The following is a 5,955-nucleotide window of genomic DNA, read 5'->3' as shown; positions in this document are numbered from 1 at the left end:
TACTACAACCCACTGATTGGATGGAAAGTGTGCAATATTGACCGAAAATATATTTTTCTTTCAATATCCTCTTGTTAAACATGCTCATTAAATCAAGCAGATGATGCATTGCAGTATGAACAAAGTGTAATGCACCACATCGAAGTAAAAATATTTAAAACAACCCCAAAAGTTTTATTTTTCATGAATCCTGTGAAATGTCCATTACTTATAAAATCACATTCATGTACAATAGCTACACAAATGCTTGTTTTTATACAATTTACTGTAATACGCTCCATTCAATACTGGCACTCCCTTCTCATCCTGCTCATCCTAATTAAGCATGCATGTTCCTCTTTTCCCAGCTGTTAAGCCTCTGAAAGCCACCAGCCAGGTGTAGCAAGCCCCCAAGTGAAGACGAGGAAGATGCTCTTCGAAGAAGTGCAGGTGTGACATGTTAGGAGGAGTCCAGGTGCTTATTGAGTTATCAGAAGCAGCCACTGCTTGTTTGATTTATCATCAGGGGTTTAGCGTTGCCGTAACTGAGCATTGCTATATCAGGGGGGAAAAAAAGGCCCCGAAAACTATCCGCTGCTGTCCTAAAGCTACAATAACTTACATCGAAAGCACCTGCGGATGTCACCTGACATCCATTGCTGATAAACTAACAATTCTTAGTAGCTGTCGGTGTGACAACACCAAATATATCTGAAGTGTAAGCCCTAAGTCAGATCAAAGTTTCACCTTGAATGCCTTGTAGGTGCACTAGGACACAAAGAATTCATTAGGACCAATAGAAATTTACGAGTAAGTTTAAGACTATAAAATGAAACACCACAAAAATACCTGTCTACTATGCAAGTATAATTGATGTACTACAACATATTTTTCCTCATATGCATATTAGACTCAATACAGTCTTAAACTAAAAATAATTGTAATAATTCATTAATCTGTTGATTTTTTAAATTTATTTATATACTAAAGCCCTCCAATTTAAAAAAGATTGGATGTCTATAGCTGCAAATGGCAGCTATTGAGTTAATATGTTAATAACAGGTCATTATTTCAAAATGTCAGTGCCAAAAAACCATATTGTTTATCATTGTTTTCCAACCTGGAAATCTTCAGGAGTAATCATGATAATTTCATGTAGTTTAACACTAACACATATAAAGTTTTCAACAATCTGGGCTGTAAAACAAGAATTATAGGGTGAAGAGGGAATATTGTTTTGATTGACAATCAAAAGAGGAAAATGCAATCAAAATATAAGTACAATAACTGAGCTGTTGTAAATTAGGCTAAAGTAACCACCGATTGAGTAGGTTCAATCCTCTATAAATGATCAAAACGCCCTGGTTCAAATCCATATCGCTTTCGCCTGGTTTTTCCTACTTTTCTTTTTTATTCATATAGTACATGTGCTCAAGACATTTAAAGTCGTTTTGACATATTAACAAGGGGGCAATTTGTCTTGGGCCACATCAATGGAAAAAGAATATGGTTTTACCATTTGTACTATTATTAAATCGTTAAATCGTTTTTTTCCCCATTTATGTTATTCCAAGTGTTGTGAAAAATCAACAGGGCTATGAAAGTGAGAAGTTAATTCATCTGTTATAGGTTATCCCTCTGCCCAAGTGACATTTTAAAAATATTATTTCCTCTTTTAAAAGTAGATTAACATTTTCTTAGTAGTTTCCATCAGAATCAGCATAAATCATTGTTGAAAGGCAATTTTACTCAGACTCAATACCTTTATTGACAATCATAAGCTCAAACAAGACTTGGTTTCTGAAAAGTACAATGACGGGCTTTCATTGATCTCGGTTATGCAGTGCTGACAGTATTGTATATGGAGGAGAATATAAGGATTCACATCACACTAAAAGGTAAACCGTGATCGTTAAGTGTGCAAAAGCACATGAATGTCAGCCTTGATGTCTGTTCTTCTTGTATTGATACCGTATGAGAAGAGATAACAACGTTATTATGCAAGCATGCTTTCTTCAAGCCAAAAAATACATTTGAAGCTCCAATGCTGAAAAGGATCAATGCAGTGGAGCTCAACTTAAAGTATATTTAAATTGGTTTTGATTGATTTTGATAAACACAGGGTTGCCTTGAGTTATGAGTCACCTGTATTAAGACTTTTATGAGACATAGAATGTCTATGTCTCATAAAAGTTTGGCTGATTTTCTTTCCTGTTGAGATGCAAGCCCAATATACTAGTACTTAACTGAATTCACTTAACAACAAGCGGTAGTTTTGCAGATAATGAACTTTCTTTTTTTTTTTTTTTTAAAGGGACTTATCATTTTCAACTGCCACTCCCAATTTAAGTGTACTGTCAAGCTAAACACATAACAAATCATCTTGTGTATTTAGAACAACCATATACAGTGATCCCTCGTTTTTCTTGGTTAATACGGACCAGAACCTACCGCGATAAGTGAAAAACCGTGAAGTAGACCCCCCCCAAATATATTTTTTTGTATGTGTGTGTTCAATGTATTTATTCAGATTTAGCATTGGAAACAGATGCATATAAGACATGTTTAATTAAAAACAAAAAACAAAAAACTTTTATGTATACAAGGCGGAAAACAGACAAGAATGAAAAAGCAGTTTCTGCTCTTGCACTCATCTTTAAAAGAAACTGCTGTGTTTTAAGCCAAAACAACGGTTGTGTTTGATAGAACAATATATCTATATGCTGCCATAGCAGATTCATGGTGCATTAAGCCCCCGAACTATTTTTAATTTCCCCGTTTTACCCTGAAAACCCCCGTCACCCCCGTTACAGACGTCGCGCAACCGCTTTTGTTTCAACCCAGCCATAAAACGAAGGTAATAATTATAATTATTATTCAAAATGTCTGTCATTTTTAGCTTAGAATCATTAACTGATGTCTAATATTTCGTAAAAAAAAAAAAAAGACTTTTAAACAAATTATGTCACAATAAAAAAAAAAAGGCGTCTGTAAAAAAAAGTCACGGATAGCTACCTCATAACTATTGCTTAATTTTTTTTTTTTTTTGTTGTTGTTACTGTCACATTTTCTCCGATATGTGAAATTAAAAATAGTCAATCCAAACAAAGACAAATTGAAAAAAAAAAAAAAAAAAAAAAAAAAACGTTTAAAAGGGTAAATATATGAAAAACAAAATCTCGACCACTCCTTGATGTCTGCGATTTTTGCATCACGACACTTGTGATATTACCATGTTTCACCCATAAAATCCCCCAAAAATCCAGTTGTGGCCATTCATAGCTGTGTCTTGACACTCAGTGATAAATGCTACATGGAGTTTTTGGATCGAAACAAGGTAAGTACGCGATAATATCTCGTTAAATTCACGGCGTCTGTAATTCTGCTCTCGCATGCTCTCACCTCCAGATAGGGTTTTGCTGTTTAAAAAAATATTTAAAAAAAAAAAAAATGCCCTCCTGTTCAAAAATTTTCTTCCCTCAGAAAATTGGGATTTTAAGCTTTCCAATGATGTATCACACATGCATATTTGACAATTTTAAATTAAAGTTCCGCTCTGAGACTCCTAAGTCCCCTGAGTGTTTTCCGCCATATACATACATTAATAAATGGTTTTTAAGCACTTCAAATGTAATAATTATGATGTTTTAAACATGTTACTGTCCCACCAAATTATTTCCAAACAAGTATAAAGTAGACCAAGAAAAAGAGCAGCCAGAGAGTGAGACGTGATTGGATCGGGACAGCTCATCTGTATTTACTAGTATTTATCTATTTTTTAATAAAAAAAGAAATCAACGATTGACTGAGGGCGCAAAGTTTGAAGCGCAAAGTAACGAGGGATCACTGTATATGCTAAATGAAACCTCCCAAGATATAAATATCAACATTACAGCTTCCCTTCTAGAATAGTCTAACTTTGCAAAATCAACCAAAGTGAGAACAACAACAACAAAGAAAAACGCTCTGTTTAGGCATGTGCATAAAAATCCAGCGCCGTCCTGGTAGCGCAAATGCATCTACATTAAGCCTTGCCTTGTTATCTGCAGTTTATGGGGTTGCGAGGAGGCCGTGACATTGTTGGGTCGTGTTTGACACATTAATTGGATAAAGGGTTTTTCATCACAGCTGCTGGGAAATTAAGAGGAGATTGAAAGCCCCTGATGTCTTGTAATTAAGTGTTTCATATTGTGTAGCCTCACTTCCACCAGCGGCGCTCGCTGATGAATGGGCCATAAAGGCAATAATACCATACACGGCTATACAAAGGAGGCCAAAGGGTCTGTTACGTCAAAAGCTAAGGTCAGGAGAAACCAATTCAGTCGGTCGGTTACATGTTAACACAAGCAGCATTTGGATAACACTACCGTGTCTACAATAGGAATGAAGACGTCAATACAATTTTGGCCGGGCAGTGGCGCGCTTAGAAAAGCAAATGTTCCGCCCAGTGTGTTCTAGCAGAAAAGGGGCGTCTGCTTCCCAAACAAACTGCTGTCCTTGATATCAGCTGGTTAATCCTCCCCTTTTAGTGGCTTTATTGGCTCATTCAAGAGGGTCTTTTGACATTCCCCCTGCTCTGTTAAAAGGTGACTGCATCTCAAGTGAAATCTGGAGTGTTCTTTACACAAGTGCCGAGCCCCATGTGGCTCCTGCCTCCCAGTGGGCCTGTGATTTTCCTGCTTTAAGTGTCTACTGTCAACACTAATTTGTCCCACTTCTCCTCCGCCCCCCTCCGCTGGGGAGGAAGGGCTGGGTGACGCTCTCCTAAAGTTTTAATAAAAGATCTGCTGTTTTCTCGGAGTGAAACAAGGGCTTTAAAAGTCACAAAGGCAATAAGATGCCAGGTAATGATTACAAGGCTTGAACGGAGGCTGTTAGCGATGCCACATACTGTTTTACAAAGCGAGCTGCGATTGTGTTCTTGGGCAAAACTACAGGCATCGCCTCCAAGTAAGAGATGCACCCTCAGCAATAAATTATTGCCACGGAAAAACAAAACAGTTGCTCTGTCTACTCATTTTTGAGGACTGCACTTTATTTAAAGGCCCACTAATATAAGTTTTAAGCCCAAATTAAAATGTTATATTTTTAATCAGCCAATGTTGCTATGTGCAACAAAAACCTCAAGGATTTAAAATAGGCACACCTTCTTTGCTGTGTTTACAGAGCCCTTTTAGGGACTGTTTACATGGTGACTCTCCGAGAATACGAAAAATTTCAAATTTGTATTTGCATTTGCGTCTCCATTTGAACAATGTCGCAATTCCGCATGAAAACGATGTAGTATTCATGCCAGGCCCTAGGGGGCAGTGCAGATTTACAGGGCGACAGAGAAGGATGCACTTTGACCCCAACCAAGCTCCCTCAGCCCGGAAAAAAATATGCCCGCCCACTCAAAGCAAAGGCATTTTTCTTTGTTCAAAAAGGCACAAAGATTGAAACGTTCAACATATTTAATTTAAAAATATTATTAAAACAGTAAATTAAAGCCGACATTCCGCCATATTTGCTGTTTTTAATGTTTAGTAGCACCGCTGCGCACGCCCAATGTGACGTGTACAAGTGCTGACGTTAACGGCGTGGTCTCGCAGCGCGGGAGCCTTTGATATGCACGGCGAGGAAGCCCCCCTCAATCCCCGGCAAACGGATTCTTCCACTTTGGAGGCAGGATTCAGAATTTTTCGTCTTCGCCTTCCGTCTTCGCCGACACCATATGCACGCGAGGCTAGTCCGCTACTCAGTCATTGTGTCTTTGTGTCGCAGAGTCGCCATGTAAACTGCCCCTTAAAATGCCTCGTTTTCTGAAGAGGGAATGATTGACATGCCAGCGAGCCAATCCTGTTATTAGTTTGGTGTTGCCAGAGTAACTTGCCAATGTGACTTGAAAATAGGCAGAAAAGGTGGGGACCGCGATGGGCAAAAATCCAATGATTTTATGTCATTGCTGTCTCTCCATGTGTGACATCGAGAGGCTCA

This window comes from Corythoichthys intestinalis, chromosome 12 (assembly GCF_030265065.1).
Source record: "Corythoichthys intestinalis isolate RoL2023-P3 chromosome 12, ASM3026506v1, whole genome shotgun sequence".
Taxonomy (NCBI): Eukaryota; Metazoa; Chordata; class Actinopteri; order Syngnathiformes; family Syngnathidae; genus Corythoichthys; species Corythoichthys intestinalis.
The sequence above is the reverse complement of the archived record's forward strand: the minus strand, read 5'-3'. Positions refer to the sequence as shown.